This window comes from Salmo salar, chromosome 29 (assembly GCF_965601325.2).
Source record: "Salmo salar chromosome 29, fSalSal1, whole genome shotgun sequence".
NCBI lineage: Eukaryota > Metazoa > Chordata > Actinopteri > Salmoniformes > Salmonidae > Salmo > Salmo salar.
Genome location: NC_138319.1, coordinates 26894886 through 26907209, shown reverse-complemented (window position 1 = coordinate 26907209; position 12324 = coordinate 26894886). Strand labels below are relative to the sequence as shown.

General features: G+C 44.1%; 1 long non-coding RNA gene across 1 annotated transcript in view; it reads right to left on the bottom strand.

The window, feature by feature from the left end:
* Window positions 1-393: 393 nt before the first annotated feature.
* LOC145865780 (uncharacterized) overlaps window positions 394-12324 on the bottom strand; it is a 34273-nt gene continuing 22342 nt past the window's right edge. Inside the window, exon 2 of the long non-coding RNA XR_014383086.1 lies at window positions 394-1166. This is a non-coding gene — a long non-coding RNA (uncharacterized LOC145865780). The remainder of the gene's footprint in view (window positions 1167-12324) is intronic.

Below are 12324 nucleotides of genomic sequence, written 5' to 3'. Positions count from 1 at the left end.
TCTTCTCTGCAGCCCTTGTTGTGTACCTGTCAATAACAACCATTCATCTAGGTGTGTTCTGTTGACAAATTGCTGCATATTAGCCCTTCTATAGTGCATGCACAAGCATACACACACACCCTCGGGCATTCAGGGATGTGTGGCTAGACTGCTCTCCTTGATCTGCCCTTGGGAACAATGGGAGAGAAATGTCACTAAACCGGTTTACACAGTGGTGGAAAAAGTACCCAATTTTCATACTTGAGTAAAAGTAAAGATACCTTAATAGAAAATAACTCAAGTAAAAGTGAGTCACCCAGTAAAATACTACTTGAGTAAAAGTCTATAAGTATTTGGTTTTAAATATACTTAAGTGTAACGTTTGTCGTAAGGAGTGGACCAAAATGCAGCGGGTATATTTATCATCTTCTTTATTGAAGGAAAAACACTTAAACAAAACAAACGATGAAAACAGTCCAATAAGGTGCACAGACTATACTGGAAACAACCACCCACAAACACAAGTGAAAACACACACAACTAAATATGGCCTCCAATCAGAGATAACAACAACCAGCTGCCTCTAATTGGAGGTAATTGACAAAACTAACATAGAAATAGACAAGCTAGATAAACACATAGAAATAGATAATCTAGAACATAAACCAAAAACCCCGAAACACACAAACCAAACACCCCCCTGCCACGCCCTGACCAAACTACAATAACAAATAACCCCTTTTACTGGACAGGACGTGACAGTACCCAAGGTGCAGACCCCGAATGCACCTAAACACAAAAACCCCACAAAAATACCCCCAAACTTAAAGGGAAGGAAGGGAGGGTGGCCACCGTCAACGACAGCTCCCGTGCTACACCCCCCCTCCAACCACGGAGGTGGCTCTGGCTCCGGCCTTAGTCCCCATTCTAACCTGCCCACCCCCGCTGAGGTGCGTCGCTGGAGACTCGGGGCTGAGGTGCGTCGCTGGAGACTCGGGGCTGAGGTGCGTCGCTGGAGACTCGGGGCTGAGGTGCGTCGCTGGAGACTCGGGGCTGAGGTGCGTCGCTGGAGACTCGGGGCTGAGGTGCGTCGCTGGAGACTCGGGGCTGAGGTGCGTCGCTGGAGACTCGGGGCTGAGGTGCGTCGCTGGAGACTCGGGGCTGAGGTGCGTCATTGCTAAAATATACTTAAGTATCAAAAGTCAAAGTAAAAGTATAAATACATTTTAAATTCCTTTTTTATTTACAGATAGCCAAGAGCACTCTCCAACATTCATAATTTACAAATGAAGCATTTGTGTTAGTGAGTCCACCAGATCAGAGGCAGTAGGGATGACCAGGGATGTTGATAAGTGTGTGAATTAGACAATTTTCCTGTCCTGCTCGTTACATTCAAAATGTAACGAGTACTTTTGGGTGTCAGGGAAAATGTATGGGGTAAAAAGAACATAATTTTCTTTAGGAATGTAGTGAAGTAAAAGTAAAAGTTGTCAAAAATAGAAATAGTAAAGTAAGTACAGATACACAAAAAAATACTTTAGTACATTCAAGTATTTTTACTTAAGTACTTTACACCACTGGTTTTACGTTACAGACATTCCACCTGCCGATTGGCTGAGGGGTATCAAATTCTAAATCCTGGCAATAAATTTGCACTGGAAAGAAATAGAATGTGTTCAAACAACGTGAGTAGAAGTGCAACCTAGAAATGTGTAGACATCAGTGGACAGATTCTGAAGAAGGTCATTGAAGATCGAAATGTCAATCTTTTAAACGTCTCTAATAAACTGACACATTTTTAATGATGAGCGAGCGTTGTGCCTTTTCCTGTCCAATCAATTTGCACTGTGCATAATGCAATAAAATGTATTATTCCCTCTTTCTATTTAGAATAGAAATTGAGCGTAATAGATAACATGTTGTGTAGCAAAATGTGTATTTCAATAGTCTTTAAAGAAATGACCAGGTTATAGAGGAAAATAGGGAGTATGATTTGAAAATGAAATGTAAAAAAATGTAGCTGCAAGACAACACATAACAGGAAATAATGAGTGAATGTAAACAATGTCAGCATTTCCTTTACTAAAAAGCTGGAGCTGGAACACACCCAGAGAACATTGTTTAGTGTAGAGGTGCTGACTAACGGCAAATAAACTGGAAGCTATAAAAATAAATAGAGTCAAACAGTCTGTACAGTGCCCTCGGAAATACTTTTTCCACATTTTGTTATGCTACAGCCTTATTCTAAAATGGACTAAATAAATACAAATCCTCAGCAATCTACACACAATACCCCATAATGACAAAGTAAAAACAGGTTTTTAGAAATGTTGGCAAATGTATAAAAGTCCAGAAATACCTTATTTGCATAGGTATTCAGACCCTTTACTATGAGACTCGAAATTGAGCTCAGGTGCATCCTGTTTCCATTGATCATCCTTGAGATGTTTCTACAACTTGATTGGAGTCCACCTGTGGTAAATTCAATCGATTGGACATGATTTTGAAAGGCACACACCTGTCTATATAAGGTCCCACAGTTGACAGTGCATGTCAGAGTAAAAACCAAGTCATGAGGTCGAAGGAATTATCAGAAAAGGATTGTGCCGAGGCACAGATCGGGGGAAAGGTACCAAAAAAAATTGCAAGCATTAAAGGTCCCCAAGAGTACAGTGGCCTCCATCATTCTTAAATGGAAGAAGTTTGGAACCACCAAGACTCTTCCAAGAGCTGGCCACCTGGCCAAACTGAGCAATCGGGGGAGAAGGGCCTTGGTCAGGGAGATGCCCAAGAACCCAATAGTCACTGACTGAGCTCCAGAGTTCCTGTGTGGAAATGGGAGAACCTTCTAGAAGGACAACCATCTCTGCAGCACTCCACCAATTAGTCCTTTATGGTAGAGTGGCCAGACAGAAGCCACTCCTCAGTAAAAGGCATATGACAGCCATGAGAAACAAGATTCTCTGGTCTGATGAAACCAAGATTGAACTCTTTGGCCTGAATGCCAAGTATCACATCTGGAGGAAACCTGGCACCATCCCTATGGTGAAGCATGGTGGTGGCAGCATCATGTGGTGGGGATGTTTTTCAGCGGCAGGGACTGGGAGACTAGTTAGGATCGAGGAAAAGATGAACGGAGCAAAGTACAGAGAGGTCGTTGATGAAAACCTGCTCCAGAGCGCTCAGGACCTCAGACTGGGGTGAAGGTTCACTTTCCAACAGTACAATGACCCTAAGCACACAGCCAAAATCCTCCCGCGCCGACAAAGATGGCCGCCTCGCTTCGTGTTCCTAGGAAACTATGCAGTATTTTGCTTTTTTATGTGTTATTTCTTACATTGTTACCCCAGGTAATCTTAGGTTTTACTACATACAGTCGGGAGGAACTAATGGATATAAGAGCAACGTCAACTCACCAACATTACGACCAGGAATATGACTTTCCCGAAGCGGATCCTCTGTTTGGACCACCACTCAGGACAATGGATCGGATCCCAGCCGGCGAGCCAAAACAACGGCGTCGTAGAACAAGCGGCAGATGGAGCGGTCTTCTGGTCAGGCTCCGTAGAGGGGCACATCGCGCACCGCTCCCGAGCATACTACTCGCCAATCTCCAGTCTCTTGACAACAAGGTAGACGAAATCCGAGCAAGGGTAGCATTCCAGAGAGACATCCGAGACTGTAACGTTCTTTGTTTCACGGAAACATGGCTCACTCGAGACACGCTATCTGAGTCGGTACAGCCACCTGGTTTCTTCACGCATCCGCCGACAGAAACAAGCATCTCTCTGGTAAGAAGAAGGGTGGGGGTGTGAACTCAAGTCATTTTGTTCACCTGACTTAGAATTCCTCACTATCAAATGCCGACCGCATTATCTACCAAGAGAATTCTCTTCGATTATAATCACAGCCGTGTATATCCCCCCCAAGCAGACACATCGACGGCCCTGAAAGAACGTCATTGGACTCTATGTAAACTGGAAACCACATATCCTGAGGCTGCATTTATTGTAGCCGGGGATTTTAACAAGGCTAATCTGAAAACAAGGCTCCCCAAATTCTATCAGCATATCGGTTGTACTACCAGGGGTAGCAAAACCCTAGACCACTGTTATTCTAACTTCCGCGACGCATATAAGGCCCTCTCCCGCCCTGCCTTTGGAAAAGCTGACCACGACTCCATTTTGTTGCTCCCAGCAATAGACAGAAACTAAAACAGGAAGCTCCCACTCTCAGGTCTGTTCAACGCTGGTCCGACCAATCCACGCTTCAAGATTGCTTCAATCACGTGGACTAGGATATGTTCCGCATTGCTGCGAACAACAACATTGACGAATACGCTGACTCGGTGTGCGAGTTCATTAATAAGTGCATCGGTGATGTCGTACCAACAGTGTCTATTAAAACATTCCCCAACCAGAAACCGTGGATTGATGGCAGCATTCGCGCAAAACTGAACGCGCGAACCATTTTATATTTTAGTCATTTAGTAGACGCTCTTATCCAGAGCGACTTACAGTAGTGAATGCATATATTTCATTTCATTCATTTAAAAAATAAATTGTACTGGCCCCCTGTGGGGATCGAACCTACAACCCTGGCGTTGCACACACCATGCTGGCGTTGCAAACACCATGCTCTACCAACTGAGCCACAGGGAACCACTGCTTTTAATCAGGGCAAAGTGACCAGAAACATGACCGAATATAAACAGTGTAGCTATTCCCTCCGCAAGGCAATCAAACAAGCTAAGCGTCAGTACAGAGACAAAGTGGAGTCGCAATTCAACGGCTCAGACGCAAGAGGTATGTGGCAGGGTCTACAGTCAATCACGGACTACAAAAGAAAAACCAGCCCCGTTGCGGATCACGATGCCTTGCTCCCAGACAGACGAAACAACTTTTTTGCTCGCTTTGAGGACAATACAGTGCCACTAACACGGCCCGCTACCAAAACCTGCGGGCTCTCCTTCACTGCAGCCAACGTGAGTAAAACATTTAAACGTGTTAACCCTCGCAAGGCTGCAGGCCCAGACGGCATTCCCGGCCGCGTCCTCAGAGCATGCGCAGACCAGCTGGCTGGTGTGTTTACAGACATATTCAATCAATCCTTATCCCAGTCTGCTGTCCCCACATGTTTCAAGAGGGCCACTATTGTTCCTGCTCCCAAGAAAGCTAAGGTAACTGAGCTAAATGACTACCGCCCTGTAGCACTCACTTCCGTCATCATGAAGTGCTTTGAGAGACTAGTCGAGGACCATATCACCTCCACCTTACCTGACACCCTAGACCCACTCCAATTTGCTTACCGACCCAATAGGTCCACAGACGACGCAATCGCCATCACACTGCCCTAACCCATCTGGACAAGAGGAATACCTATGTAAGAATGCTGTTCATCGATTACAGCTCAGCATTTAACACCATAGTACCCTCCAAACTCGTCATTAAGCTCGAGACCCTGGGTCTCGACCCCGCCCTGTGCAACTGGGTCCTGGACTTCCTGACGGGCCGTCCCCAGGTGGTGAGGGTAGGTAACAACATCTCCACCCCGCTGATCCTCAACACTGGGTCCCCACAAGGGTGCGTTCTCAGCCCTCTTCTGTATTCCCTGTTCACCCACGACTGCGTGGCCATGCACGCATCCAACTCAGTCATCAAGTTGGCAGACGACACTACAGTGGTAGGCTTGATTACCAACAACGACAAGACGGCCTACAGGGAGGAGGTGGGGGCCCTCGGAGTGTGGTGTCAGGAAAATAACCTCACCCTCAATGTAAACAAAACAAAAGAGATTATCGTGGACTTCAGGAAACAGCAGAAGGAGCAGCCCCCTATCTACATTGACGGGACAGTAGTGGAGAGGGTGGAGAGTTTTAAGTTCCTCGGCGTACACATCACGGACAAACTGAAATGGTCCACCCACACAGACAGCGTGGTGAAGAAGGCGCAGCAGCGCCTCTTCAACCTCAGGAGGCTGAAGAAATTCGGCTTGTCACCAAAAACACTCCAACTTTTACAGATGCACAATTGAGAGCATCCTGTCAGGCTGTATCACCGCCTGGTACGGCAGCTGCTCCGCCCATAACCGGAAGGCTCTCCAGAGGGTAGTGAGGTCTGCACAACGCATCACCGGGTGCAAACTACCTGCCCTCCAGGACACCTACACCACCCGATGTCACAGGAAGGCCAAAAAGATCATCAAGGACAGCAACCACCCGAGCCACTGCATGTTCACCCCGCTAACATCCAGAAGGCGAGGTCAGTACAGGTGCATCAAAGCTGGAACCGAGAGACTGAAAAACAGCTTCTATCTCAAGGCCATCAGACTGTTAAACAGCCATCACTAACATTGAGTGGCTGCTGCCAACATACTGACTCAACTCAAGCCACTTTAATAATGGGAAAATTAATGTAATCAATTTATCACTTGCCACTTTATATTAGATAATGTTTACATAACCTACATTATTCATCTCATATGTATATACTGTACGCCATACCATCTACTGCATCTTGCCATCTTGATGTAATTAGATGTATCACTAGCCACTTTAAACAATGCCACTTTATATAATGTTTTCATAACCTACATTACTCATCTCATATGTATATACTGTACTCTATACCATCTACTGCATCTTGCCATCCTGATGTAATGTATCACTAGCCACCTTAAACAATGCTGCTTTATATGTTTTCATACCCTACAATACTCATCTCATATGTATATACTGTACTCCATACCATCTACTACATCTTGCCTATGCCGTTCGGCCATCACCCATTTATATATGTTTATGTACATATTCGTATTCATTCCTTTACACTTGTGTGTACAAGGTAGTTGTTGTGGAATTGGTAGATTACTTGTTAGATATTACTGCATGGACGGAACTAGGAACTAGAAGCACAAGCATTTCGCTACCCTTTCATTAACACCTGCTAACCATGTGTATGTGACAAATAACGTTTGATTTGATTTGAAGACAATGCAGGAGTGGCTTTGGGACAAGTCTCTGAATGTCCTTGAGTGGCCCAGCCAGAGCCTGGACTTGAACCCGATTTAGCGTCTCTGGTAGGATCTGAAAATAGCTGTGCAGCAACGCTCCCCATCCAACCTGACAGAGCTTAAAAGGATCTGCAGAAGAGAATGGGAGAAACTCCCCAAATACTGGTGTGCCAAGCTTGTGGCAACATACCCAAGAAGACTTAACGCTTTAATCGCTGCCAAAGGATGTTCAACAAAGTACTGAGTGAAGGGTCTGAATACTTATGTAAATGTGAAATTGTGTGTAGATTCTACATCTGCATTGCTGTTTGGGGTTTTAGGCTGGGTTTCTGTACAGCACTTTGTGACGTCGGCTGATGTAAAAAGGGCTTTATAAATAAATTTGATTGATAAGAATTATTTTTTAAATCTAATTTAGATTGAGGCTATAATGTAACAAAATGTGGAAAAAGTCAAGTGGTCTGAATACTTTCTGAAGGTACTGTATATATAAACTCCCAATAATCTATTGCGTAAAACACCAACATTTTGGCATCACTCTGCCATCTTCCACTACCAAATAAACAGAAATAGAACATTCCTTTATTTCCCAGCTGAGGCCTGCAGGAAAAGCATCAGTAGCAGCAACAGCAGCAGTGATTTCTGTACATCCCAACCCTATCATCAGCAGGTTCAATGCAAACAAAGACATCCCTCCTTCACACGCCCACATCCTGGGGCCTAGGACGTGCACACGTATCGTACCCCCCCCCCCTCAAATCACAGTTTTACCGTACTTAGATCCCCCCCGCGCCCCACCCCACCCTCCCCCTTACCAGTGACACTCACATACACACACCACACTCACACTCACACACACACTCACACACACACCACCGCCTGCCTGCCTAAACCATCAGAGAGCCGCTGCTCGCAATTCATGTGCATCGTGTCAGATAATTTTGCGGCAGCGAATCAATAATGCAACAGTAAATTTCATTTAAATAAACATTAGAGGCCTTCTTAATTAATGAAACCTCATCTGCAATTTCTCAGTGTCAGGAGCGCTATCCCCTTTGATGTTGGTGTGAATATTCCTCTTTAGAAAATGAGCCTCTGACACTATTAGTGATCTGTAATGTTAGCTCCCCTCTTCTCCTCTTGCTGTATAATACTGTGCAAGGCTTATCGAGCGCAGCCTGTACAGCATAACCAGATTAAAATCATTTACTGTGCGCCTGAGGACAATGAGGGGTGGTAAAATGAATGTGGAGGAAACACGGTGAAGAATAGTGTAGGGAATATCTAATGAGTCTAATCTACATACAAGCCACCTGATCAAATGCTTGAGCAATCTCAAAGACCATGCATCAAACACTACATGACATTAACATCCAATCAAAATCTGGACAGTCTATGCCCATAATCCATAATGCAGCACTGTTAATAACTAAGAGGGATATTCAGAGAGTAATACTCAGGAGAAATAGAAAACAACATGGTACATGGTAATGTTAGATGAGATTGTGGGGCCTGACCTGTCCTTGCCTGTTCACCAGTGCAGCTAGATGAATGGCACACACAGCTATTTCTGGTTCACATTCTATGATGGATCCATTATTCAGTGGCTATATGTGACTTTCACTACTACGCTACAGTACAGCTAAAGTCGAACCACAGTTCATTCCTCTTACTGTCTCCATGGAGCCAGAGCAGATTTGGCTCCAGTTTATCACGTCACATTATGGGAATGTGTGTTGCAATACAGTCAGCTTCCTCTGTTTTCAGAGCGATGCTGCATGTACTGTACTCATACACACATACACACACACCCACACAGAGGATGGAATGTGCTATTTATTGTTAGACTCAGTAAATGTAAGTGTCACACTGATATTGTTGATGCATGATGCAACCAACCGCCAACACCTGCCAAGGTGAAGTATGATCACCTGCTACATCGGATCAACCTGTATTCCAACACGACCAGGTTGCACCACATCAGATCAACCTGTATTCCAACACGACCAGGTTGCACCACATCAGATCAACCTGTATTCCAACACGACCAGGTTGCACCACATCAGATCAACCTGTATTCAAACACGACCAGGTTGCACCACATCAGATCAACCTGTATTCAAACACGACTAGGTTGCACCACATCAGATCAACCTGTATTCCAGAACCAGGTTGAACCACAGAGAGAGTTAACACCCTCCACATCCCTGTGATCTAGGCCAGTCTGATCCTGCTGCACATCCCCCTAAGCCTGGGAGACCAGAGAGAGAGAGAGAGAGAGGGGAGGGAGGAAACGGGGGATACAGCAGCGAGCGGCGGCAGCATAGCAGCCTTAAGTGTGCTATCATAGGCGTCTCTTGTGCCTGCCTGCTTTATTTGCTGTAGTCAGGTTAATGAGTCCACCAGCCCACTTGATGTTGAGAGGCCTGTCACAAAGAGCTGCCTAATTAAAAGCTAGCCTGGCACGCCGCTCCCAGACAAAGGCACATTCACCACAAGCTGAATGCCTCCACTGCTCCTCAATGCCTCCAGCCCAGAGGGCCCTGGCCATGCCATACCTCCCTGCACACGTCCTGCTGGCACCTGGCCAGGCACACAGTCAACGACTGACCCACCTAGGCCTGGCGCTGGGTCTGCCTGGCTGGATGGCTGGTTGCTGTGGTACTGCTGGTGGTGTGTATTTGGTCAGCTGACGGATAAAAGTTTGTTAGCTTTAGAACAAACAAACACCATTACCAGTCAATATACTGTAGACCTTACCAATACACACACCATGTACCAGTCCATATACTGTAGACCTTACCAATATACACATCATGTACCAGTCCAAATACTGTAGACCTTATCAATATACACACCATGTACCTGTCCATATACTGTAGACCTTACCAATAAAAACACCATGTACCAGTCCATATACTGTAGATCTTACAAATATACACACCATGTACCAGTCCATATACTGTAGACCATACCAATAGAAACACCATGTACCAGTCCATATACTGTAGACCTTACCAATACAAACGCCATGTACCAGTCCATATACTGTAGACCTTACCAATACAAACGCCATGTACCAGTCCATATACTGTAGACCTTACCAATAGAAAAACCATGTACCAGTACATATACTGTAGACCTTACCAATGCAAACACCATGTACCAGTCCATATACTGTAGACCTAACCAATATACACACCATGTACCAGTCCATATACTGTATACCTTACCAATATACACACCATGTACCATTCCATACACTATAGACCTTACCAATATACACACCACGTACCAGTCCAAATACTGTATACCTTACCAATATACACACCATGTACCAGTCCATCTACAGTAGACCTTACCAATACAAACACCATGTACCAGTCCATATACTGTAGACCTTACCAATATACACACCATGTACTAGTCCATATACTTAGACCTAACCAATACACACACCATGTACCTGTCCATACACTGTAGACCTTACCAATATACACACCATGTACCAGTCCATATACTGTAGACCTTACCAATATACACACCATGTACCAGTCCATCTACTGTAGACCTTACCAATATACACACCATGTACCTGTCCATATACTGTAGACCTTACCAATATACACACCATGTACCAGTCCATCTACTGTAGACCTTACCAATATACACACCATGTACCTGTCCATATACTGTAGACCTTACCAATATACACACCATGTACCAGTCCATATACTGTAGACCTTACCAATATACACACCATGTACCAGTCCATATACTGTAGACCTTACCAATATACACACCATGTACCTGTCCATATACTGTAGACCTTACCAATAGAAACACCATGGACCAGTCCATATACTGTAGACCTTACCAATAGAAACACCAAGTACCAGTCCATATAATGTAGATCTTACCAATATACACACCATTTAAAAGTCCATATACTGTAGAATTTACCAATTCAAACACCATGGACCAGTCCATATACTGTAGACCTTACCAATACAAACACCATGTTCCAGTCCATATTCTGTAGACATTACCAATACAATCACCATGTACCAGTCCATCTACAGTAGGCCTTACCAATACAAACACCATGAACCAGTCCATATACTGTAGACATAACCAATATACACACCATGTACCAGTCCATATACTGTAGACCTTGCCAATATACACACCATGTACCAGTCCATATACTGTAGGCCTTACCAATATACAAACGATGTACCAGTCCATACGCTGTAGACATAACCAATAAACACACCATGTACCAGTCCATATACTGTAGGCCTTACCAATACATACACCATGTACCAGTCCATATACTGTAGACCTTACCAATATACACATCATGTACCAGTCCATATGCTGTAGACCGTACCAATACAAACATCATTACCAGTCCATATACTGTAGGCCTTACCAATACATACACCATGTACCAGTCCATATACTGTAGACCTTACCAATAGAAACACCATGGACCAGTCCATATACTGTAGACCTTAGCAATATACACATCATGTACCAGTCCATATACTGTAGACCTTACCAATACAAACACCATGTACCAGTCCATATACTGTAGACCTTACCAATATACAAACCATATACCAGTCCATATAATGTAGACCTTAGCAATATACACATCAGGGACCAGTCCATATACTGTAGACCTTACAAATTCAAACACCATGTAAACCTTACCAATATACACGCCATGAACTAGTCTTAATACTGTTAACCTTAACAGTACAAACACCATGTACCAGTCCATATACTGTAGACCTTACAAATTCAAACACCATGTAACAGTCCATATACTGTAGACCTTAGCAATATACACATCAGGGACCAGTCCATATACTGTAGACCTTACCAATACAAACACCATGTACCAGTCCATATACTATAGACCTTACAAATTCAAACACCGTGTAACAGTCCATATACTGTAGACCTTAGCAATATACACATCATGTACCAGTCCATATACTGTAGACCTTAGCAATATACACATCATGTACCCGTCCATATACTGTAGACCTTAGCAATATACACATCAGGGACCAGTCCATATACTGTAGACCTTAGCAATACAAACACCATGTAGACCTTACCAATATACACGCCATGAACTAGTCTTAATACTGTTAACCTTAACAGTACTAACACCATGTACCAGTACATATACTGTAGACCTTACAAATTCAAACACCGTGTAACAGTCCAAAAATACAGACCTTACCAATACAAACACCATGTACCAGTCCATATACTGTAGACCTTAGCAATATACACACCATGTACCAGTCCATATAC